This window comes from Phyllobates terribilis, unplaced genomic scaffold (genome assembly GCF_046119375.1).
Source record: "Phyllobates terribilis strain yellow unplaced genomic scaffold, ASM4611937v1 Scaffold_8__6_contigs__length_399053987, whole genome shotgun sequence".
NCBI classification, from domain to species: domain Eukaryota; kingdom Metazoa; phylum Chordata; class Amphibia; order Anura; family Dendrobatidae; genus Phyllobates; species Phyllobates terribilis.
This window is the reverse complement of record NW_027362768.1, coordinates 345,805,421-345,829,767: the sequence shown is the minus strand read 5'-3', so window position 1 is coordinate 345,829,767 and position 24,347 is coordinate 345,805,421. Positions and strand designations below refer to the sequence as shown.

The 24,347-nt window shown below is 45.8% G+C and overlaps 17 non-coding genes and 1 pseudogene across 17 annotated transcripts; all 18 read right to left on the bottom strand.

Moving 5' to 3' along the window:
• Positions 1–2,241: 2,241 nt before the first annotated feature.
• Positions 2,242–2,432, bottom strand: LOC141160651 (U2 spliceosomal RNA). The gene has a single exon (XR_012250405.1). It is a non-coding gene; the product is annotated as a U2 spliceosomal RNA (small nuclear RNA).
• Positions 2,433–3,554: 1,122 nt separating this feature from the next.
• On the bottom strand, positions 3,555–3,745 carry LOC141160650 (U2 spliceosomal RNA). The gene has a single exon (XR_012250404.1). It is a non-coding gene; the product is annotated as a U2 spliceosomal RNA (small nuclear RNA).
• A 1,116-nt stretch (positions 3,746–4,861) lies between these two features.
• On the bottom strand, positions 4,862–5,048 carry LOC141160255 (U2 spliceosomal RNA). Its single transcript, XR_012250203.1, has one exon. It is a non-coding gene; the product is annotated as a U2 spliceosomal RNA (small nuclear RNA).
• Positions 5,049–5,845: 797 nt separating this feature from the next.
• LOC141160402 (U2 spliceosomal RNA) lies at positions 5,846–5,937 on the bottom strand (annotated as a pseudogene).
• Positions 5,938–7,058: 1,121 nt separating this feature from the next.
• Positions 7,059–7,249, bottom strand: LOC141160649 (U2 spliceosomal RNA). The gene has a single exon (XR_012250403.1). It is a non-coding gene; the product is annotated as a U2 spliceosomal RNA (small nuclear RNA).
• A 1,119-nt stretch (positions 7,250–8,368) lies between these two features.
• Positions 8,369–8,559, bottom strand: LOC141160648 (U2 spliceosomal RNA). The gene has a single exon (XR_012250402.1). It is a non-coding gene; the product is annotated as a U2 spliceosomal RNA (small nuclear RNA).
• Positions 8,560–9,677: 1,118 nt separating this feature from the next.
• On the bottom strand, positions 9,678–9,868 carry LOC141160647 (U2 spliceosomal RNA). The gene has a single exon (XR_012250401.1). It is a non-coding gene; the product is annotated as a U2 spliceosomal RNA (small nuclear RNA).
• Positions 9,869–10,988: 1,120 nt separating this feature from the next.
• Positions 10,989–11,179, bottom strand: LOC141160646 (U2 spliceosomal RNA). The gene has a single exon (XR_012250400.1). It is a non-coding gene; the product is annotated as a U2 spliceosomal RNA (small nuclear RNA).
• A 1,119-nt stretch (positions 11,180–12,298) lies between these two features.
• LOC141160645 (U2 spliceosomal RNA) lies at positions 12,299–12,489 on the bottom strand. Its single transcript, XR_012250399.1, has one exon. It is a non-coding gene; the product is annotated as a U2 spliceosomal RNA (small nuclear RNA).
• A 1,119-nt stretch (positions 12,490–13,608) lies between these two features.
• On the bottom strand, positions 13,609–13,799 carry LOC141160643 (U2 spliceosomal RNA). The gene has a single exon (XR_012250397.1). It is a non-coding gene; the product is annotated as a U2 spliceosomal RNA (small nuclear RNA).
• A 1,117-nt stretch (positions 13,800–14,916) lies between these two features.
• LOC141160642 (U2 spliceosomal RNA) lies at positions 14,917–15,107 on the bottom strand. The gene has a single exon (XR_012250396.1). It is a non-coding gene; the product is annotated as a U2 spliceosomal RNA (small nuclear RNA).
• Positions 15,108–16,227: 1,120 nt separating this feature from the next.
• On the bottom strand, positions 16,228–16,418 carry LOC141160641 (U2 spliceosomal RNA). Its single transcript, XR_012250395.1, has one exon. It is a non-coding gene; the product is annotated as a U2 spliceosomal RNA (small nuclear RNA).
• Positions 16,419–17,539: 1,121 nt separating this feature from the next.
• LOC141159880 (U2 spliceosomal RNA) lies at positions 17,540–17,730 on the bottom strand. The gene has a single exon (XR_012249874.1). It is a non-coding gene; the product is annotated as a U2 spliceosomal RNA (small nuclear RNA).
• A 1,114-nt stretch (positions 17,731–18,844) lies between these two features.
• On the bottom strand, positions 18,845–19,035 carry LOC141159903 (U2 spliceosomal RNA). The gene has a single exon (XR_012249897.1). It is a non-coding gene; the product is annotated as a U2 spliceosomal RNA (small nuclear RNA).
• A 1,113-nt stretch (positions 19,036–20,148) lies between these two features.
• LOC141160640 (U2 spliceosomal RNA) lies at positions 20,149–20,339 on the bottom strand. Its single transcript, XR_012250394.1, has one exon. It is a non-coding gene; the product is annotated as a U2 spliceosomal RNA (small nuclear RNA).
• A 1,120-nt stretch (positions 20,340–21,459) lies between these two features.
• LOC141160639 (U2 spliceosomal RNA) lies at positions 21,460–21,650 on the bottom strand. Its single transcript, XR_012250393.1, has one exon. It is a non-coding gene; the product is annotated as a U2 spliceosomal RNA (small nuclear RNA).
• Positions 21,651–22,762: 1,112 nt separating this feature from the next.
• Positions 22,763–22,953, bottom strand: LOC141160638 (U2 spliceosomal RNA). The gene has a single exon (XR_012250392.1). It is a non-coding gene; the product is annotated as a U2 spliceosomal RNA (small nuclear RNA).
• Positions 22,954–24,075: 1,122 nt separating this feature from the next.
• LOC141160637 (U2 spliceosomal RNA) lies at positions 24,076–24,266 on the bottom strand. The gene has a single exon (XR_012250391.1). It is a non-coding gene; the product is annotated as a U2 spliceosomal RNA (small nuclear RNA).
• Positions 24,267–24,347: the final 81 nt, after the last annotated feature.

The following is a 24,347-nucleotide window of genomic DNA, read 5'->3' as shown; positions in this document are numbered from 1 at the left end:
TGTCATATGTTTTTGACTTTTTGCTCGGACAATTCCTGAAGGCGTGACCTGCCTTCCCACATAGGTTACATACGATCTCAGAGTCACACGTAGCGGAGGTGTGCCCACTCTTACCGCACTTGTTGCAAAAGACAACATGAGCCCTTGTACAATTTTCTCGTGTATGCCCATATTCATGACAATTCCGGCATTGAAGGGGCATTCCTGGGTAGCGTAGGAATCCCCTGACATTACCAATGGCAAAATTAGCAGGCGGGTGGTGAAGACCACCAATGCCGCTCTGATCTGGATGGAACTTCACCAGGTATTTCCTCTTCCCATTCCAGAAGCGCTGGGAGTTGAGGATATCATGTGAGAAGCGCACTGACTTGCAGTAACGCTTCAAAAAGGTTTCGATATCGCCCTCAGAGACGAATGGGCTGTACATGAAGATCACCAAGGGTACTTCCTCTTCACCGTACAGGAAGTCAAAGCTCAGCCCGTTCAGTCTCTCATCGTCCTTGTCCGCAACCATCAGTGCTGCATGGATATTATCACAGCATGATTTAGCCATAAAGGAAATGGTATATCGCCCACGGAATTCCTGATCGTAAAGACACAGGATCTTATCTCGCTCCAGGTGGAAGAACCCAAAAAGAATCTCATGCACGATGTACTGCAGATTCTTCTCATGGCGCTGGCATTCATCCACCATGATTCTAATGGACTGTCGCAGTGGAGTCTCCCCCACCGCAAATCCAAAAGAAAAAGGCATTTTCGGCCCTCAGGGACTAAGCCCTCCCCCAATAGTAACAAGGGAATGAATCCCACAAAAGCAGGAACAAACCCAAGACCGAGGGAGGGGTACCCCAAGAACTTACACAGCCCACTAAGCGATAAAGCTCAGCAAAGGAAAACGCCCTTATTTCCTCGGGTCGCCCCGAAGACAAGACGCGATCGCTCCCCGTTGTCCGGGGACTAAGCCGACCTGCCAATAGCTGCAAGGGGGTGAAGCTCCCTCCGTTAAGAGAGAGCGATCCCCCAAGGCCAACAAGTCGGGTACCCCAGGCACCTCCTAGCTGAGACCAAGGCAGCAACCGTTAGATCACTGTACCTGATCCCAGCCAAAAGGCCGAGAAGCGATAACCAGAATTGGTTTCCGACTACGGTGCCACCCAAGGATTCTGAAAAGTCCATTTGTGGAGATGGCCACCTGGACTCCCGTTAAGAAGACATGCTGTCAACCTCTAGATCCCTCACATGCCTGCACTTTTCGGCTTGCTGCTGCTGCAATCCACGCGTTTTAGATCTGCATAACTCCACCTCTTTTAGCACAGTACCCTCAACCCCCGGCTGTTCCCACCCGCCTCAACACCGTTGGAAGGGAGGAGAACCAATTAAGGCGGGGGGGGGGTGGAACGAGCAGCTGTCTACCCTTAGCAGGAGGGTTGCTGATTAATTACCTCTCCTGCTGCTGCTGCTGCTGCTGGCTGTCCAGCAGCAGACTGAAGGTGGCTGCTGCTGTGCGCAGGTATATAAAGGCTCAGAGCCTATTATGACACGCGCAGCCAGCGTTCCATTGCCACATTCCGTCTACTGCAGGCGGGATACCTGGATGGCTGAATGTCACTGAGAAGCTCACAGAGACCGCCATAAGCAACAGTTTAAAAGAATGCCACAGACTAATCAACCAAACTTTTTGGGTTGGTTTCTCTTTTATAGTCTGCAGGCATTAAATGAAAGAAGTCAGTGTTCCAGCAGAGGGAGACAACGTTTCAGAAAAGGCATTGTAGCAAACCAAAAAAGAAATTTTAAGCGCAGCAGAGTAACCAGCTCACATACCTGTTAGCTCAGGTGAGTTTAAAAGGCTGCTGTTGATAACAAGGGCATTTGCTAAATAGATGGTGTGTGTGCAACAATATACTGAAAGGTCAATTATATTGTGCAGCTTATCTCACCACCTGTAGTTATTTAGGTGAAAGCTCCAAAATGCTTGCCTAATATGTCTGTTTATCCAAAAAGAAGTATAGAGGGAGAGCTAGATAGATAGCATTGCATTACATTACATGGCAATGCAATGCACAGTTGCTGAAGTTGAACCAAAATGAGCTTGTCATCTGGCTTCTGCAACTTTTAACATGAAAAATCCAATGAGGAGAAGAAAAGCAAAGCCAAAGAGTCCATCCCAAAATCCGACAAACAAGCCAAATGAACAAAAAGCATTGAATTCAATTCTTTCTGATTTTAGAAACTGCATTAAAGAAGGGGTGCACCGGTCCTGGAGATACTGCAATACCAGGTCAATGCGTGGAGTGGACAGAGCAAGCTCTTTTTCCATCTCCCTGTTCTAAAAATCCATTTAATATATGGTCCCCAGATAGGGGACGTATCAGATATTAAACTGATAAGAACAGATACTACACTTGATCTTAGCCAAAAGGCCGAGAAGCGATAACCAGAATTGGTTTCCGACAACGGTGCCACCCAAGGATTCTGAAAAGTCCATTTGTGGAGATGGCCACCTGGACTCCCGTTAAGAAGACATGCTGTCAACCTCTAGATCCCTCACATGCCTGCACTTTTCGGCTTGCTGCTGCTGCAATCCACGCGTTTTAGATCTGCATAACTCCACCTCTTTTAGCACAGTACCCTCAACCCCCGGCTGTTCCCACCCGCCTCAACACCGTTGGAAGGGAGGAGAACCAATTAAGGCGGGGGGGGGGGGGGTGGAACGAGCAGCTGTCTACCCTTAGCAGGAGGGTTGCTGATTAATTACCTCTCCTGCTGCTGCTGCTGCTGCTGGCTGTCCAGCAGCAGACTGAAGGTGGCTGCTGCTGTGCGCAGGTATATAAAGGCTCAGAGCCTATTATGACACGCGCAGCCAGCGTTCCATTGCCACATTCCGTCTACTGCAGGCGGGATACCTGGATGGCTGAATGTCACTGAGAAGCTCACAGAGACCGCCATAAGCAACAGTTTAAAAGAATGCCACAGACTAATCAACCAAACTTTTTGGGTTGGTTTCTCTTTTATAGTCTGCAGGCATTAAATGAAAGAAGTCAGTGTTCCAGCAGAGGGAGACAACGTTTCAGAAAAGGCATTGTAGCAAACCAAAAAAGAAATTTTAAGTGCAGCAGAGTAACCAGCTCACATACCTGTTAGCTCAGGTGAGTTTAAAAGGCTGCTGTTGATAACAAGGGCATTTGCTAAATAGATGGTGTGTGTGCAACAATATACTGAAAGGTCAATTATATTGTGCAGCTTATCTCACCACCTGTAGTTATTTAGGTGAAAGCTCCAAAATGCTTGCCTAATATGTCTGTTTATCCAAAAGGAAGTATAGAGGGAGAGCTAGATAGATAGCATTGCATTACATTACATGGCAATGCAATGCACAGTTGCTGAAGTTGAACCAAAATGAGCTTGTCATCTGGCTTCTGCAACTTTTAACATGAAAAATCCAATGAGGAGAAGAAAAGCAAAGCCAAAGAGTCCATCCCAAAATCCGACAAACAAGCCAAATGAACAAAAAGCATTGAATTCAATTCTTTCTGATTTTAGAAACTGCATTAAAGAAGGGGTGCACCGGTCCTGGAGATACTGCAATACCAGGTCAATGCGTGGAGTGGACAGAGCAAGCTCTTTTTCCATCTCCCTGTTCTAAAAATCCATTTAATATATGGTCCCCAGATAGGGGACGTATCAGATATTAAACTGATAAGAACAGATACTACACTTGATCTTAGCCAAAAGGCCGAGAAGCGATAACCAGAATTGGTTTCCGACTACGGTGCCACCCAAGGATTCTGAAAAGTCCATTTGTGGAGATGGCCACCTGGACTCCCGTTAAGAAGACATGCTGTCAACCTCTAGATCCCTCACATGCCTGCACTTTTCGGCTTGCTGCTGCTGCAATCCACGCGTTTTAGATCTGCATAACTCCACCTCTTTTAGCACAGTACCCTCAACCCCCGGCTGTTCCCACCCGCCTCAACACCGTTGGAAGGGAGGAGAACCAATTAAGGCGGGGGGGGGGTGGAACGAGCAGCTGTCTACCCTTAGCAGGAGGGTTGCTGATTAATTACCTCTCCTGCTGCTGCTGCTGCTGCTGGCTGTCCAGCAGCAGACTGAAGGTGGCTGCTGCTGTGCGCAGGTATATAAAGGCTCAGAGCCTATTATGACACGCGCAGCCAGCGTTCCATTGCCACATTCCGTCTACTGCAGGCGGGATACCTGGATGGCTGAATGTCACTGAGAAGCTCACAGAGACCGCCATAAGCAACAGTTTAAAAGAATGCCACAGACTAATCAACCAAACTTTTTGGGTTGGTTTCTCTTTTATAGTCTGCAGGCATTAAATGAAAGAAGTCAGTGTTCCAGCAGAGGGAGACAACGTTTCAGAAAAGGCATTGTAGCAAACCAAAAAAGAAATTTTAAGCGCAGCAGAGTAACCAGCTCACATACCTGTTAGCTCAGGTGAGTTTAAAAGGCTGCTGTTGATAACAAGGGCATTTGCTAAATAGATGGTGTGTGTGCAACAATATACTGAAAGGTCAATTATATTGTGCAGCTTATCTCACCACCTGTAATTATTTAGGTGAAAGCTCCAAAATGCTTGCCTAATATGTCTGTTTATCCAAAAGGAAGTATAGAGGGAGAGCTAGATAGATAGCATTGCATTACATTACATGGCAATGCATTGCACAGTTGCTGAAGTTGAACCAAAATGAGCTTGTCATCTGGCTTCTGCAACTTTTAACATGAAAAATCCAATGAGGAGAAGAAAAGCAAAGCCAGAGTCCATCCCAAAATCCGACAGACAAGCCAAATGAACAAAAAGCATTGAATTCAATTCTTTCTGATTTTAGAAACTGCATTAAAGAAGGGGTGCACCGGTCCTGGAGATACTGCAATACCAGGTCAATGCGTGGAGTGGACAGAGCAAGCTCTTTTTCCATCTCCCTGTTCTAAATATCCATTTAATATATGGTCCCCAGATAGGGGACGTATCAGATATTAAAGTGATAAGAACAGATTTTTTTTTTTTTTTTTTTTTTTGAAAGCCCGAATTCGTGTACAAAACCCGAGTGCGCTTAAAAAAGTGACAAGTGCCACAAAAAAAAGTGCACTAGGATGCTGGTCTTCTTGAAACCCTCTCCAAAAGGAGAAGGGTCCCCCAAACCATTCCCCGTCCCTCCGAGCCAGAAGGCCACAGCGAGGAACAGGGATAAATAGCCACCTCCAGCCGGAGCCAGAGGCGACCCAATCTTACCCCCAGCACCTGCCCGAGTTCTCACCCGAGCAAGGCACTGGGAGCCAAAGACTGTGCTCCCCTCCCGGAAGAGGGGAGCCAACAACGCTCTCCTCCCGAAAGAGGAGAGCCAGGGGGGTTCAGGGGGGAGCGGAACCTGATGGCCACACACTCCCCCCCTAGACCTGCCAAGAGAGGAACCCGTAAGGGAACCGCATCCCGACAAAATCCTAGTAAGGACGTGGACACACGTGAAAAAGTGGACACACAGTGACAAAGAAATTAAATAAATAGTGAAGGTTTCACAGTATAATACTGCCCGGACCTTCGACCAGGAATTGAAAAATTCCCCATCCTAAGGCCAGAAGGCCCGGAATAAGGGTGTGTGCGAAGAAAGAAAATTTGAAGTGCTTGTGCAAATGTGCCATAAACTCAAGTGGGGTTCCCAATCCCAGTGAGTTAAGGCACCCCAGGGTCACCACTCCTGGGGCACTTCACACTTCGGGCTTTCGATCTTCCCCGGCCCAATGGCATCGATCCTGGGGGGCCATGCTTTCCACCAGATGACTATATTAGCCACCTGGCGTACTAACAAGCGCCTAAACCCCAGTGTGCATAATGTATCAATCTACTAGGGCGGCCAACATCCAAAACCGCCTTTTCAAAAGATACTACACTTGATCTTAGCCAAAAGGCCGAGAAGCGATAACCAGAATTGGTTTCCGACTACGGTGCCACCCAAGGATTCTGAAAAGTCCATTTGTGGAGATGGCCACCTGGACTCCCGTTAAGAAGACATGCTGTCAACCTCTAGATCCCTCACATGCCTGCACTTTTCGGCTTGCTGCTGCTGCAATCCACGCGTTTTAGATCTGCATAACTCCACCTCTTTTAGCACAGTACCCTCAACCCCCGGCTGTTCCCACCCGCCTCAACACCGTTGGAAGGGAGGAGAACCAATTAAGGCGGGGGGGGGGTGGAACGAGCAGCTGTCTACCCTTAGCAGGAGGGTTGCTGATTAATTACCTCTCCTGCTGCTGCTGCTGCTGCTGCTGGCTGTCCAGCAGCAGACTGAAGGTGGCTGCTGCTGTGCGCAGGTATATAAAGGCTCAGAGCCTATTATGACACGCGCAGCCAGCGTTCCATTGCCACATTCCGTCTACTGCAGGCGGGATACCTGGATGGCTGAATGTCACTGAGAAGCTCACAGAGACCGCCATAAGCAACAGTTTAAAAGAATGCCACAGACTAATCAACCAAACTTTTTGGGTTGGTTTCTCTTTTATAGTTTGCAGGCATTAAATGAAAGAAGTCAGTGTTCCAGCAGAGGGAGACAACGTTTCAGAAAAGGCATTGTAGCAAACCAAAAAAGAAATTTTAAGCGCAGCAGAGTAACCAGCTCACATACCTGTTAGCTCAGGTGAGTTTAAAAGGCTGCTGTTGATAACAAGGGCATTTGCTAAATAGATGGTGTGTGTGCAACAATATACTGAAAGGTCAATTATATTGTGCAGCTTATCTCACCACCTGTAGTTATTTAGGTGAAAGCTCCAAAATGCTTGCCTAATATGTCTGTTTATCCAAAAGGAAGTATAGAGGGAGAGCTAGATAGATAGCATTGCATTACATTACATGGCAATGCAATGCACAGTTGCTGAAGTTGAACCAAAATGAGCTTGTCATCTGGCTTCTGCAACTTTTAACATGAAAAATCCAATGAGGAGAAGAAAAGCAAAGCCAAAGAGTACATCCCAAAATCCGACAAACAAGCCAAATGAACAAAAAGCATTGAATTCAATTCTTTCTGATTTTAGAAACTGCATTAAAGAAGGGGTGCACCGGTCCTGGAGATACTGCAATACCAGGTCAATGCGTGGAGTGGACAGAGCAAGCTCTTTTTCCATCTCCCTGTTCTAAAAATCCATTTAATATATGGTCCCCAGATAGGGGACGTATCAGATATTAAACTGATAAGAACAGATACTACACTTGATCTTAGCCAAAAGGCCGAGAAGCGATAACCAGAATTGGTTTCCGACTACGGTGCCACCCAAGGATTCTGAAAAGTCCATTTGTGGAGATGGCCACCTGGACTCCCGTTAAGAAGACATGCTGTCAACCTCTAGATCCCTCACATGCCTGCACTTTTCGGCTTGCTGCTGCTGCAATCCACGCGTTTTAGATCTGCATAACTCCACCTCTTTTAGCACGGTACTCTCAATCCCCGGCTGTTCCCACCCGCCTCAACACCGTTGGAAGGGAGGAGAACCAATTAAGGCGGGGGGGGGGGTGGAACGAGCAGCTGTCTACCCTTAGCAGGAGGGTTGCTGATTAATTACCTCTCCTGCTGCTGCTGCTGCTGCTGGCTGTCCAGCAGCAGACTGAAGGTGGCTGCTGCTGTGCGCAGGTATATAAAGGCTCAGAGCCTATTATGACACGCGCAGCCAGCGTTCCATTGCCACATTCCGTCTACTGCAGGCGGGATACCTGGATGGCTGAATGTCACTGAGAAGCTCACAGAGACCGCCATAAGCAACAGTTTAAAAGAATGCCACAGACTAATCAACCAAACTTTTTGGGTTGGTTTCTCTTTTATAATCTGCAGGCATTAAATGAAAGAAGTCAGTGTTCCAGCAGAGGGAGACAACGTTTCAGAAAAGGCATTGTAGCAAACCAAAAAAGAAATTTTAAGCGCAGCAGAGTAACCAGCTCACATACCTGTTAGCTCAGGTGAGTTTAAAAGGCTGCTGTTGATAACAAGGGCATTTGCTAAATAGATGGTGTGTGTGCAACAATATACTGAAAGGTCAATTATATTGTGCAGCTTATCTCACCACCTGTAGTTATTTAGGTGAAAGCTCCAAAATGCTTGCCTAATATGTCTGTTTATCCAAAAGGAAGTATAGAGGGAGAGCTAGATAGATAGCATTGCATTACATTACATGGCAATGCAATGCACAGTTGCTGAAGTTGAACCAAAATGAGCTTGTCATCTGGCTTCTGCAACTTTTAACATGAAAAATCCAATGAGGAGAAGAAAAGCAAAGCCAAAGAGTCCATCCCAAAATCCGACAAACAAGCCAAATGAACAAAAAGCATTGAATTCAATTCTTTCTGATTTTAGAAACTGCATTAAAGAAGGGGTGCACCGGTCCTGGAGATACTGCAATACCAGGTCAATGCGTGGAGTGGACAGAGCAAGCTCTTTTTCCATCTCCCTGTTCTAAAAATCCATTTAATATATGGTCCCCAGATAGGGGACGTATCAGATATTAAACTGATAAGAACAGATACTACACTTGATCTTAGCCAAAAGGCCGAGAAGCGATAACCAGAATTGGTTTCCGACTACGGTGCCACCCAAGGATTCTGAAAAGTCCATTTGTGGAGATGGCCACCTGGACTCCCGTTAAGAAGACATGCTGTCAACCTCTAGATCCCTCACATGCCTGCACTTTTCGGCTTGCTGCTGCTGCAATCCACGCGTTTTAGATCTGCATAACTCCACCTCTTTTAGCACAGTACCCTCAACCCCCGGCTGTTCCCACCCGCCTCAACACCGTTGGAAGGGAGGAGAACCAATTAAGGCGGGGGGGGGGTGGAACGAGCAGCTGTCTACCCTTAGCAGGAGGGTTGCTGATTAATTACCTCTCCTGCTGCTGCTGCTGCTGCTGGCTGTCCAGCAGCAGACTGAAGGTGGCTGCTGCTGTGCGCAGGTATATAAAGGCTCAGAGCCTATTATGACACGCGCAGCCAGCGTTCCATTGCCACATTCCGTCTACTGCAGGCGGGATACCTGGATGGCTGAATGTCACTGAGAAGCTCACAGAGACCGCCATAAGCAACAGTTTAAAAGAATGCCACAGACTAATCAACCAAACTTTTTGGGTTGGTTTCTCTTTTATAGTCTGCAGGCATTAAATGAAAGAAGTCAGTGTTCCAGCAGAGGGAGACAACGTTTCAGAAAAGGCATTGTAGCAAACCAAAAAAGAAATTTTAAGCGCAGCAGAGTAACCAGCTCACATACCTGTTAGCTCAGGTGAGTTTAAAAGGCTGCTGTTGATAACAAGGGCATTTGCTAAATAGATGGTGTGTGTGCAACAATATACTGAAAGGTCAATTATATTGTGCAGCTTATCTCACCACCTGTAGTTATTTAGGTGAAAGCTCCAAAATGCTTGCCTAATATGTCTGTTTATCCAAAAGGAAGTATAGAGGGAGAGCTAGATAAATAGCATTGCATTACATTACATGGCAATGCAATGCACAGTTGCTGAAGTTGAACCAAAATGAGCTTGTCATCTGGCTTCTGCAACTTTTAACATGAAAAATCCAATGAGGAGAAGAAAAGCAAAGCCAAAGAGTCCATCCCAAAATCCGACAAACAAGCCAAATGAACAAAAAGCATTGAATTCAATTCTTTCTAATTTTAGTAACTGCATTAAAGAAGGGGTGCACCGGTCCTGGAGATACTGCAATACCAGGTCAATGCGTGGAGTGGACAGAGCAAGCTCTTTTTCCATCTCCCTGTTCTAAAAATCCATTTAATATATGGTCCCCAGATAGGGGACGTATCAGATATTAAACTGATAAGAACAGATACTACACTTGATCTTAGCCAAAAGGCCGAGAAGCGATAACCAGAATTGGTTTCCGACTACGGTGCCACCCAAGGATTCTGAAAAGTCCATTTGTGGAGATGGCCACCTGGACTCCCGTTAAGAAGACATGCTGTCAACCTCTAGATCCCTCGCATGCCTGCACTTTTCGGCTTGCTGCTGCTGCAATCCACGCGTTTTAGATCTGCATAACTCCACCTCTTTTAGCACAGTACCCTCAACCCCCGGCTGTTCCCACCCGCCTCAACACCGTTGGAAGGGAGGAGAACCAATTAAGGCGGGGGGGGGGAGTGGAACGAGCAGCTGTCTACCCTTAGCAGGAGGGTTGCTGATTAATTACCTCTCCTGCTGCTGCTGCTGCTGCTGGCTGTCCAGCAGCAGACTGAAGGTGGCTGCTGCTGTGCGCAGGTATATAAAGGCTCAGAGCCTATTATGACACGCGCAGCCAGCGTTCCATTGCCACATTCCGTCTACTGCAGGCGGGATACCTGGATGGCTGAATGTCACTGAGAAGCTCACAGAGACCGCCATAAGCAACAGTTTAAAAGAATGCCACAGACTAATCAACCAAACTTTTTGGGTTGGTTTCTCTTTTATAGTCTGCAGGCATTAAATGAAAGAAGTCAGTGTTCCAGCAGAGGGAGACAACGTTTCAGAAAAGGCATTGTAGCAAACCAAAAAAGAAATTTTAAGCGCAGCAGAGTAACCAGCTCACATACCTGTTAGCTCAGGTGAGTTTAAAAGGTTGCTGTTGATAACAAGGGCATTTGCTAAATAGATGGTGTGTGTGCAACAATATACTGAAAGGTCAATTATATTGTGCAGCTTATCTCACCACCTGTAGTTATTTAGGTGAAAGCTCCAAAATGCTTGCCTAATATGTCTGTTTATCCAAAAGGAAGTATAGAGGGAGAGCTAGATAGATAGCATTGCATTACATTACATGGCAATGCAATGCACAGTTGCTGAAGTTGAACCAAAATGAGCTTGTCATCTGGCTTCTGCAACTTTTAACATGAAAAATCCAATGAGGAGAAGAAAAGCAAAGCCAAAGAGTCCATCCCAAAATCCGACAAACAAGCCAAATGAACAAAAAGCATTGAATTCAATTCTTTCTGATTTTAGAAACTGCATTAAAGAAGGGGTGCACCGGTCCTGGAGATACTGCAATACCAGGTCAATGCGTGGAGTGGACAGAGCAAGCTCTTTTTCCATCTCCCTGTTCTAAAAATCCATTTAATATATGGTCCCCAGATAGGGGACGTATCAGATATTAAACTGATAAGAACAGATACTACACTTGATCTTAGCCAAAAGGCCGAGAAGCGATAACCAGAATTGGTTTCCGACTACGGTGCCACCCAAGGATTCTGAAAAGTCCATTTGTGGAGATGGCCACCTGGACTCCCGTTAAGAAGACATGCTGTCAACCTCTAGATCCCTCACATGCCTGCACTTTTCGGCTTGCTGCTGCTGCAATCCACGCGTTTTAGATCTGCATAACTCCACCTCTTTTAGCACAGTACCCTCAACCCCCGGCTGTTCCCACCCGCCTCAACACCGTTGGAAGGGAGGAGAACCAATTAAGGCGGGGGGGGGTGTGGAACGAGCAGCTGTCTACCCTTAGCAGGAGGGTTGCTGATTAATTACCTCTCCTGCTGCTGCTGCTGCTGCTGGCTGCCCAGCAGCAGACTGAAGGTGGCTGCTGCTGTGCGCAGGTATATAAAGGCTCAGAGCCTATTATGACATGCGCAGCCAGCGTTCCATTGCCACATTCCGTCTACTGCAGGCGGGATACCTGGATGGCTGAATGTCACTGAGAAGCTCACAGAGACCGCCATAAGCAACAGTTTAAAAGAATGCCACAGACTAATCAACCAAACTTTTTGGGTTGGTTTCTCTTTTATAGTCTGCAGGCATTAAATGAAAGAAGTCAGTGTTCCAGCAGAGGGAGACAACGTTTCAGAAAAGGCATTGTGGCAAACCAAAAAAGAAATTTTAAGCGCAGCAGAGTAACCAGCTCACATACCTGTTAGCTCAGGTGAGTTTAAAAGGCTGCTGTTGATAACAAGGGCATTTGCTAAATAGATGGTGTGTGTGCAACAATATACTGAAAGGTCAATTATATTGTGCAGCTTATCTCACCACCTGTAGTTATTTAGGTGAAAGCTCCAAAATGCTTGCCTAATATGTCTGTTTATCCAAAAGGAAGTATAGAGGGAGAGCTAGATAGATAGCATTGCATTACATTACATGGCAATGCAATGCACAGTTGCTGAAGTTGAACCAAAATGAGCTTGTCATCTGGCTTCTGCAACTTTTAACATGAAAAATCCAATGAGGAGAAGAAAAGCAAAGCCAAAGAGTCCATCCCAAAATCCGACAAACAAGCCAAATGAACAAAAAGCATTGAATTCAATTCTTTCTGATTTTAGAAACTGCATTAAAGAAGGGGTGCACCGGTCCTGGAGATACTGCAATACCAGGTCAATGCGTGGAGTGGACAGAGCAAGCTCTTTTTCCATCTCCCTGTTCTAAAAATCCATTTAATATATGGTCCCCAGATAGGGGACGTATCAGATATTAAACTGATAAGAACAGATACTACACTTGATCTTAGCCAAAAGGCCGAGAAGCGATAACCAGAATTGGTTTCCGACTACGGTGCCACCCAAGGATTCTGAAAAGTCCATTTGTGGAGATGGCCACCTGGACTCCCGTTAAGAAGACATGCTGTCAACCTCTAGATCCCTCACATGCCTGCACTTTTCGGCTTGCTGCTGCTGCAATCCACGCGTTTTAGATCTGCATAACTCCACCTCTTTTAGCACAGTACCCTCAACCCCCGGCTGTTCCCACCCGCCTCAACACCGTTGGAAGGGAGGAGAACCAATTAAGGCGGGGGGGGGTGTGGAACGAGCAGCTGTCTACCCTTAGCAGGAGGGTTGCTGATTAATTACCTCTCCTGCTGCTGCTGCTGCTGCTGGCTGCCCAGCAGCAGACTGAAGGTGGCTGCTGCTGTGCGCAGGTATATAAAGGCTCAGAGCCTATTATGACATGCGCAGCCAGCGTTCCATTGCCACATTCCGTCTACTGCAGGCGGGATACCTGGATGGCTGAATGTCACTGAGAAGCTCACAGAGACCGCCATAAGCAACAGTTTAAAAGAATGCCACAGACTAATCAACCAAACTTTTTGGGTTGGTTTCTCTTTTATAGTCTGCAGGCATTAAATGAAAGAAGTCAGTGTTCCAGCAGAGGGAGACAACGTTTCAGAAAAGGCATTGTGGCAAACCAAAAAAGAAATTTTAAGCGCAGCAGAGTAACCAGCTCACATACCTGTTAGCTCAGGTGAGTTTAAAAGGCTGCTGTTGATAACAAGGGCATTTGCTAAATAGATGGTGTGTGTGCAACAATATACTGAAAGGTCAATTATATTGTGCAGCTTATCTCACCACCTGTAGTTATTTAGGTGAAAGCTCCAAAATGCTTGCCTAATATGTCTGTTTATCCAAAAGGAAGTATAGAGGGAGAGCTAGATAGATAGCATTGCATTACATTACATGGCAATGCAATGCACAGTTGCTGAAGTTGAACCAAAATGAGCTTGTCATCTGGCTTCTGCAACTTTTAACATGAAAAATCCAATGAGGAGAAGAAAAGCAAAGCCAAAGAGTCCATCCCAAAATCCGACAAACAAGCCAAATGAACAAAAAGCATTGAATTCAATTCTTTCTGATTTTAGAAACTGCATTAAAGAAGGGGTGCACCGGTCCTGGAGATACTGCAATACCAGGTCAATGCGTGGAGTGGACAGAGCAAGCTCTTTTTCCATCTCCCTGTTCTAAAAATCCATTTAATATATGGTCCCCAGATAGGGGACGTATCAGATATTAAACTGATAAGAACAGATACTACACTTGATCTTAGCCAAAAGGCCGAGAAGCGATAACCAGAATTGGTTTCCGACTACGGTGCCACCCAAGGATTCTGAAAAGTCCATTTGTGGAGATGGCCACCTGGACTCCCGTTAAGAAGACATGCTGTCAACCTCTAGATCCCTCACATGCCTGCACTTTTCGGCTTGCTGCTGCTGCAATCCACGCGTTTTAGATCTGCATAACTCCACCTCTTTTAGCACAGTACCCTCAACCCCCGGCTGTTCCCACCCGCCTCAACACCGTTGGAAGGGAGGAGAACCAATTAAGGCGGGGGGGGGTGGAACGAGCAGCTGTCTACCCTTAGCAGGAGGGTTGCTGATTAATTACCTCTCCTGCTGCTGCTGCTGCTGCTGGCTGTCCAGCAGCAGACTGAAGGTGGCTGCTGCTGTGCGCAGGTATATAAAGGCTCAGAGCCTATTATGACACGCGCAGCCAGCGTTCCATTGCCACATTCCGTCTACTGCAGGCGGGATACCTGGATGGCTGAATGTCACTGAGAAGCTCACAGAGACCGCCATAAGCAACAGTTTAAAAGAATGCCACAGACTAATCAACCAAACTTTTTGGGTTGGTTTCTCTTTTATAGTCTGCAGGCATTAAATGAAAGAAGTCAGTGTTCCAGCAGAGGGAGACAACGTTTCAGAAAAGGCATTGTAGCAAACCAAAAAAGAAATTTTAAGCGCAGCAGAGTAACCAGCTCACATACCTGTTAGCTCAGGTGAGTTTAAAAGGCTGCTGTTGATAACAAGGGCATTTGCTAAATAGATGGTGTGTGTGCAACAATATACTGAAAGGTCAATTATATTGTGCAGCTTATCTCACCACCTGTAGTTATTTAGGTGAAAGCTCCAAAATGCTTGCCTAATATGTCTGTTTATCCAAAAGGAAGTATAGAGGGAGAGCTAGATAGATAGCATTGCATTACATTACATGGCAATGCAATGCACAGTTGCTGAAGTTGAACCAAAATGAGCTTGTCATCTGGCTTCTGCAACTTTTAACATGAAAAATCCAATGAGGAGAAGAAAAGCAAAGCCAAAGAGTCCATCCCAAAATCCGACAAACAAGCCAAATGAACAAAAAGCATTGAATTCAATTCTTTCTGATTTTAGAAACTGCATTAAAGAAGGGGTGCACCGGTCCTGGAGATACTGCAATACCAGGTCAATGCGTGGAGTGGACAGAGCAAGCTCTTTTTCCATCTCCCTGTTCTAAAAATCCATTTAATATATGGTCCCCAGATAGGGGACGTATCAGATATTAAACTGATAAGAACAGATACTACACTTGATCTTAGCCAAAAGGCCGAGAAGCGATAACCAGAATTGGTTTCCGACTACGGTGCCACCCAAGGATTCTGAAAAGTCCATTTGTGGAGATGGCCACCTGGACTCCCGTTAAGAAGACATGCTGTCAACCTCTAGATCCCTCACATGCCTGCACTTTTCGGCTTGCTGCTGCTGCAATCCACGCGTTTTAGATCTGCATAACTCCACCTCTTTTAGCACAGTACCCTCAACCCCCGGCTGTTCCCACCCGCCTCAACACCGTTGGAAGGGAGGAGAACCAATTAAGGCGGGGGGGGGGGGGGGTGGAACGAGCAGCTGTCTACCCTTAGCAGGAGGGTTGCTGATTAATTACCTCTGCTGCTGCTGCTGCTGCTGGCTGTCCAGCAGCAGACTGAAGGTGGCTGCTGCTGTGCGCAGGTATATAAAGGCTCAGAGCCTATTATGACACGCGCAGCCAGCGTTCCATTGCCACATTCCGTCTACTGCAGGCGGGATACCTGGATGGCTGAATGTCACTGAGAAGCTCACAGAGACCGCCATAAGCAACAGTTTAAAAGAATGCCACAGACTAATCAACCAAATTTTTTGGGTTGGTTTCTCTTTTATAGTCTGCAGGCATTAAATGAAAGAAGTCAGTGTTCCAGCAGAGGGAGACAACATTTCAGAAAAGGCATTGTAGCAAACCAAAAAAGAAATTTTAAGCGCAGCAGAGTAACAAGCTCACATACCTGTTAGCTCAGGTGAGTTTAAAAGGCTGCTGTTGATAACAAGGGCATTTGCTAGATAGATGGTGTGTGTGCAACAATATACTGAAAGGTCAATTATATTGTGCAGCTTATCTCACCACCTGTAGTTATTTAGGTGAAAGCTCCAAAATGCTTGCCTAATATGTCTGTTTATCCAAAAGGAAGTATAGAGGGAGAGCTAGATAGATAGCATTGCATTACATTACATGGCAATGCAATGCACAGTTGCTGAAGTTGAACCAAAATGAGCTTGTTATCTGGCTTCTGCAACTTTTAACATGAAAAATCCAATGAGGAGAAGAAAAGCAAAGCCAAAGAGTCCATCCCAAAATCCGACAAACAAGCCAAATGAACAAAAAGCATTGAATTCAATTCTTTCTGATTTTAGAAACTGCATTAAAGAAGGGGTGCACCGGTCCTGGAGATACTGCAATACCAGGTCAATGCGTGGAGTGGACAGAGCAAGCTCTTTTTCCATCTCCCTGTTCTAAAAATCCATTTAATATATGGTCCCCAGATAGGGGACGTATCAGATATTAAACTGATAAGAACAGATACTACACTTGATCTTAGCCAAAAGGCCGAGAAGCGATAACCAGAATTGGTTTCCAACTACGGTGCCACCCAAGGATTCTGAAAAGTCCATTTGTGGAGATGGCCACCTGGACTCCCGTTAAGAAGACATGCTGTCAACCTCTAGATCCCTCACATGCCTGCACTTTTCGGCTTGCTGCTGCTGCAATCCACGCGTTTTAGATCTGCATAACTCCACCTCTTTTAGCACAGTACCCTCAACCCCCGGCTGTTCCCACCCGCCTCAACACCGTTGGAAGGGAGGAGAACCAATTAAGGCGGGGGGTGGGGGGTGGAACGAGCAGCTGTCTACCCTTAGCAGGAGGGTTGCTGATTAATTACCTCTCCTGCTGCTGCTGCTGCTGCTGGCTGTCCAGCAGCAGACTGAAGGTGGCTGCTGCTGTGCGCAGGTATATAAAGGCTCAGAGCCTATTATGACACGCGCAGCCAGCGTTCCATTGCCACATTCCGTCTACTGCAGGCGGGATACCTGGATAGCTGAATGTCACTGAGAAGCTCACAGAGACCGCCATAAGCAACAGTTTAAAAGAATGCCACAGACTAATCAACCAAACTTTTTGGGTTGGTTTCTCTTTTATAGTCTGCAGGCATTAAATGAAAGAAGTCAGTGTTCCAGCAGAGGGAGACAACGTTTCAGAAAAGGCATTGTAGCAAACCAAAAAAGAAATTTTAAGCGCAGCAGAGTAACCAGCTCACATACCTGTTAGCTCAGGTGAGTTTAAAAGGCTGCTGTTGATAACAAGGGCATTTGCTAAATAGATGGTGTGTGTGCAACAATATACTGAAAGGTCAATTATATTGTGCAGCTTATCTCACCACCTGTAGTTATTTAGGTGAAAGCTCCAAAATGCTTGCCTAATATGTCTGTTTATCCAAAAGGAAGTATAGAGGGAGAGCTAGATAGATAGCATTGCATTACATTACATGGCAATGCAATGCACAGTTGCTGAAGTTGAACCAAAATGAGCTTGTCATCTGGCTTCTGCAACTTTTAACATGAAAAATCCAATGAGGAGAAGAAAAGCAAAGCCAAAGAGTCCATCCCAAAATCCGACAAACAAGCCAAATGAACAAAAAGCATTGAATTCAATTCTTTCTGATTTTAGAAACTGCATTAAAGAAGGGGTGCACCGGTCCTGGAGATACTGCAATACCAGGTCAATGCGTGGAGTGGACAGAGCAAGCTCTTTTTCCATCTCCCTGTTCTAAAAATCCATTTAATATATGGTCACCAGATAGGGGACGTATCAGATATTAAACTGATAAGAACAGATACTACACTTGATCTTAGCCAAAAGGCCGAGAAGCGATAACCAGAATTGGTTTCCGACTACGGTGCCACCCAAGGATTCTGAAAAGTCCATTTGTGGAGATGGCCACCTGGACTCCCGTTAAGAAGACATGCTGTCAACCTCTAGATCCCTCACATGCCTGCACTTTTCGGCTTGCTGCTGCTGCAATCCACGCGTTTTAGATCTGCATAACTCCACCTCTTTTAGCACAGTACCCTCAACCCCCGGCTGTTCCCACCCGCCTCAACACCGTTGGAAGGGAGGAGAACCAATTAAGGCGGGGGGGGGGTGTGGAACGAGCAGCTGTCTACCCTTAGCAGGAGGGTTGCTGATTAATTACCTCTCCTGCTGCTGCTGCTGGCTGTCCAGCAGCAGACTGAAGGTGGCTGCTGCTGTGCGCAGGTATATAAAGGCTCAGAGCCTATTATGACACGCGCAGCCAGCGTTCCATTGCCACATTCCGTCTACTGCAGGCGGGATACCTGGATGGCTGAATGTCACTGAGAAGCTCACAGAGACCGCCATAAGCAACAGTTTAAAAGAATGCCACAGACTAATCAACCAAATTTTTTGGGTTGGTTTCTCTTTTATAGTCTGCAGGCATTAAATGAAAGAAGTCAGTGTTCCAGCAGAGGGAGACAACGTTTCAGAAAAGGCATTGTAGCAAACCAAAAAAGAAATTTTAAGCGCAGCAGAGTAACCAGCTCACATACCTGTTAGCTCAGGTGAGTTTAAAAGGCTGCTGTTGATAACAAGGGCATTTGCTAAATAGATGGTGTGTGTGCAACAATATACTGAAAGGTCAATTATATTGTGCAGCTTATCTCACCACCTGTAGTTATTTAGGTGAAAGCTCCAAAATGCTTGCCTAATATGTCTGTTTATCCAAAAGGAAGTATAGAGGGAGAGCTAGATAGATAGCATTGCATTACATTACATGGCAATGCAATGCACAGTTGCTGAAGTTGAACCAAAATGAGCTTGTCATCTGGCTTCTGCAACTTTTAACATGAAAAATCCAATGAGGAGAAGAAAAGCAAAGCCAAAGAGTCCATCCCAAAATCCGACAAACAAGCCAAATGAACAAAAAGCATTGAATTCAATTCTTTCTGATTTTAGAAACTGCATTAAAGAAGGGGTGCACCGGTCCTGGAGATACTGCAATACCAGGTCAATGCGTGGAGTGGACAGAGCAAGCTCTTTTTCCATCTCCCTGTTCTAAAAATCCATTTAATATATGGTCCACAGATAGGGGACGTATCAGATATTAAACTGATAAGAACAGATACTACACTTGATCTTAGCCAAAAGGCCGAGAAGCGATAACCAGAATTGGTTTCCGACTACGGTGCCACCCAAGGATTCTGAAAAGTCCTTTTGTGGAGATGGCCACCTGGACTCCCGTTAAGAAGACATGCTGTCAACCTCTAGATCCCTCACATGCCTGCACTTTTCGGCTTGCTGCTGCTGCAATCCACGCGTTTTAGATCTGCATAACTCCACCTCTTTTAGCACAGTACCCTCAACCCCCGGCTGTTCCCACCCGCCTCAACACCGTTGGAAGGGAGGAGAACCAATTAAGGCGGGGGGGGTGGAACGAGCAGCTGTCTACCCTTAGCAGGAGGGTTGCTGATTAATTACCTCTCCTGCTGCTGCTGCTGCTGGCTGTCCAGCAGCAGACTGAAGGTGGCTGCTGCTGTGCGCAGGTATATAAAGGCTCAGAGCCTATTATGACACGCGCAGCCAGCGTTCCATTGCCACATTCCGTCTACTGCAGGCGGGATACCTGGATGGCTGAATGTCACTGAGAAGCTCACAGAGACCGCCATAAGCAACAGTTTAAAAGAATGCCACAGACTATTCAACCAAATTTTTTGGGTTGGTTTCTCTTTTATAGTCTGCAGGCATTAAATGAAAGAAGTCAGTGTTCCAGCAGAGGGAGACAACGTTTCAGAAAAGGCATTGTAGCAAACCAAAAAAGAAATTTTAAGCGCAGCAGAGTAACCAGCTCACATACCTGTTAGCTCAGGTGAGTTTAAAAGGCTGCTGTTGATAACAAGGGCATTTGCTAAATAGATGGTGTGTGTGCAACAATATACTGAAAGGTCAATTATATTGTGCAGCTTATCTCACCACCTGTAGTTATTTAGGTGAAAGCTCCAAAATGCTTGCCTAATATGTCTGTTTATCCAAAAGGAAGTATAGAGGGAGAGCTAGATAGATAGCATTGCATTACATTACATGGCAATGCAATGCACAGTTGCTGAAGTTGAACCAAAATGAGCTTGTCATCTGGCTTCTGCAACTTTTAACATGAAAAATCCAATGAGGAGAAGAAAAGCAAAGCCAAAGAGTCCATCCCAAAATCCGACAAACAAGCCAAATGAACAAAAAGCATTGAATTCAATTCTTTCTGATTTTAGAAACTGCATTAAAGAAGGGGTGCACCGGTCCTGGAGATACTGCAATACCAGGTCAATGCGTGGAGTGGACAGAGCAAGCTCTTTTTCCATCTCCCTGTTCTAAAAATCCATTTAATATATGGTCCCCAGATAGGGGACGTATCAGATATTAAACTGATAAGAACAGATACTACACTTGATCTTAGCCAAAAGGCCGAGAAGCGATAACCAGAATTGGTTTCCGACTACGGTGCCACCCAAGGATTCTGAAAAGTCCATTTGTGGAGATGGCCACCTGGACTCCCGTTAAGAAGACATGCTGTCAACCTCTAGATCCCTCACATGCCTGCACTTTTCGGCTTGCTGCTGCTGCAATCCACGCGTTTTAGATCTGCATAACTCCACCTCTTTTAGCACAGTACCCTCAACCCCCGGCTGTTCCCACCCGCCTCAACACCGTTGGAAGGGAGGAGAACCAATAAAGGCGGGGGGGGGGGGGGGTGGAACGAGCAGCTGTCTACCCTTAGCAGGAGGGTTGCTGATTAATTACCTCTCCTGCTGCTGCTGCTGCTGGCTGTCCAGCAGCAGACTGAAGGTGGCTGCTGCTGTGCGCAGGTATATAAAGGCTCAGAGCCTATTATGACACGCGCAGCCAGCGTTCCATTGCCACATTCCGTCTACTGCAGGCGGGATACCTGGATGGCTAAATATCACTGAGAAGCTCACAGAGACCGCCATAAGCAACAGTTTAAAAGAATGCCACAGACTAATCAACCAAACTTTTTGGGTTGGTTTCTCTTTTATAGTCTGCAGGCATTAAATGAAAGAAGTCAGTGTTCCAGCAGAGGGAGACAACGTTTCAGAAAAGGCATTGTAGCAAACCAAAAAAGAAATTTTAAGTGCAGCAGAGTAACCAGCTCACATACCTGTTAGCTCAGGTGAGTTTAAAAGGCTGCTGTTGATAACAAGGGCATTTGCTAAATAGATGGTGTGTGTGCAACAATATACTGAAAGGTCAATTATATTGTGCAGCTTATCTCACCACCTGTAGTTATTTAGGTGAAAGCTCCAAAATGCTTGCCTAATATGTCTGTTTATCCAAAAGGAAGTATAGAGGGAGAGCTAGATAGATAGCATTGCATTACATTACATGGCAATGCAATGCACAGTTGCTGAAGTTGAACCAAAATGAGCTTGTCATCTGGCTTCTGCAACTTTTAACATGAAAAATCCAATGAGGAGAAGAAAAGCAAAGCCAAAGAGTCCATCCCAAAATCCGACAAACAAGCCAAATGAACAAAAAGCATTGAATTCAATTCTTTCTGATTTTAGAAACTGCATTAAAGAAGGGGTGCACCGGTCCTGGAGATACTGCAATACCAGGTCAATGCGTGGAGTGGACAGAGCAAGCTCTTTTTCCATCTCCCTGTTCTAAAAATCCATTTAATATATGGTCCCCAGATAGGGGACGTATCAGATATTAAACTGATAAGAACAGATACTACACTTGATCTTAGCCAAAAGGCCGAGAAGCGATAACCAGAATTGGTTTCCGACTACGGTGCCACCCAAGGATTCTGAAAAGTCCATTTGTGGAGATGGCCACCTGGACTCCCGTTAAGAAGACATGCTGTCAACCTCTAGATCCCTCACATGCCTGCACTTTTCGGCTTGCTGCTGCTGCAATCCACGCGTTTTAGATCTGCATAACTCCACCTCTTTTAGCACAGTACCCTCAACCCCCGGCTGTTCCCACCCGCCTCAACACCGTTGGAAGGGAGGAGAACCAATTAAGGCGGGGGGGGGGTGGAACGAGCAGCTGTCTACCCTTAGCAGGAGGGTTGCTGATTAATTACCTCTCCTGCTGCTGCTGCTGGCTGTCCAGCAGCAGACTGAAGGTGGCTGCTGCTGTGCGCAGGTATATAAAGGCTCAGAGCCTATTATGACACGCGCAGCCAGCGTTCCATTGCCACATTCCGTCTACTGCAGGCGGGATACCTGGATGGCTGAATGTCACTGAGAAGCTCACAGAGACCGCCATAAGCAACAGTTTAAAAGAATGCCACAGACTAATCAACCAAACTTTTTGGGTTGGTTTCTCTTTTATAGTCTGCAGGCATTAAATGAAAGAAGTCAGTGTTCCAGCAGAGGGAGACAACGTTTCAGAAAAGGCATTGTAGCAAACCAAAAAAGAAATTTTAAGCGCAGCAGAGTAACCAGCTCACATACCTGTTAGCTCAGGTGAGTTTAAAAGGCTGCTGTTGATAACAAGGGCATTTGCTAAATAGATGGTGTGTGTGCAACAATATACTGAAAGGTCAATTATATTGTGCAGCTTATCTCACCACCTGTAGTTATTTAGGTGAAAGCTCCAAAATGCTTGCCTAATATGTCTGTTTATCCAAAAGGAAGTATAGAGGGAGAGCTAGATAGATAGCATTGCATTACATTACATGGCAATGCAATGCACAGTTGCTGAAGTTGAACCAAAATGAGCTTGTCATCTGGCTTCTGCAACTTTTAACATGAAAAATCCAATGAGGAGAAGAAAAGCAAAGCCAAAGAGTCCATCCCAAAATCCGACAAACAAGCCAAATGAACAAAAAGCATTGAATTCAATTCTTTCTGATTTTAGAAACTGCATTAAAGAAGGGGTGCACCGGTCCTGGAGATACTGCAATACCAGGTCAATGCGTGGAGTGGACAGAGCAAGCTCTTTTTCCATCTCCCTGTTCTAAAAATCCATTTAATATATGGTCCCCAGATAGGGGACGTATCAGATATTAAACTGATAAGAACAGATACTACACTTGATCTTAGCCAAAAGGCCGAGAAGCGATAACCAGAATTGGTTTCCGACTACGGTGCCACCCAAGGATTCTGAAAAGTCCATTTGTGGAGATGGCCACCTGGACTCCCGTTAAGAAGACATGCTGTCAACCTCTAGATCCCTCACATGCCTGCACTTTTCGGCTTGCTGCTGCTGCAATCCACGCGTTTTAGATCTGCATAACTCCACCTCTTTTAGCACAGTACCCTCAACCCCCGGCTGTTCCCACCCGCCTCAACACCGTTGGAAGGGAGGAGAACCAATTAAGGCGGGGAAGGGGGTGGAACGAGCAGCTGTCTACCCTTAGCAGAAGGGTTGCTGATTAATTACCTCTCCTGCTGCTGCTGCTGCTGCTGCTGGCTGTCCAGCAGCAGACTGAAGGTGGCTGCTGCTGTGCGCGGGTATATAAAGGCTCAGAGCCTATTATGACACGCGCAGCCAGCGTTCCATTGCCACATTCCGTCTACTGCAGGCGGGATACCTGGATGGCTGAATGTCACTGAGAAGCTCACAGAGACCGCCATAAGCAACAGTTTAAAAGAATGCCACAGACTAATCAACCAAACTTTTTGGGTTGGTTTCTCTTTTATAGTCTGCAGGCATTAAATGAAAGAAGTCAGTGTTCCAGCAGAGGGAGACAACGTTTCAGAAAAGGCATTGTAGCAAACCAAAAAAGAAATTTTAAGCGCAGCAGAGTAACCAGCTCACATACCTGTTAGCTCAGGTGAGTTTAAAAGGCTGCTGTTGATAACAAGGGCATTTGCTAAATAGATGGTGTGTGTGCAACAATATACTGAAAGGTCAATTATATTGTGCAGCTTATCTCACCACCTGTAGTTATTTAGGTGAAAGCTCCAAAATGCTTGCCTAATATGTCTGTTTATCCAAAAGGAAGTATAGAGGGAGAGCTAGATAGATAGCATTGCATTACATTACATGGCAATGCAATGCACAGTTGCTGAAGTTGAACCAAAATGAGCTTGTCATCTGGCTTCTGCAACTTTTAACATGAAAAATCCAATGAGGAGAAGAAAAGCAAAGCCAAAGAGTCCATCCCAAAATCCGACAAACAAGCCAAATGAACAAAAAGCATTGAATTCAATTCTTTCTGATTTTAGAAACTGCATTAAAGAAGGGGTGCACCGGTCCTGGAGATACTGCAATACCAGGTCAATGCGTGGAGTGGACAGAGCAAGCTCTTTTTCCATCTCCCTGTTCTAAAAATCCATTTAATATATGGTCCCCAGATAGGGGACGTATCAGATATTAAACTGATAAGAACAGATACTACACTTGATCTTAGCCAAAAGGCCGAGAAGCGATAACCAGAATTGGTTTCCGACTACGGTGCCACCCAAGGATTCTGAAAAGTCCATTTGTGGAGATGGCCACCTGGACTCCCGT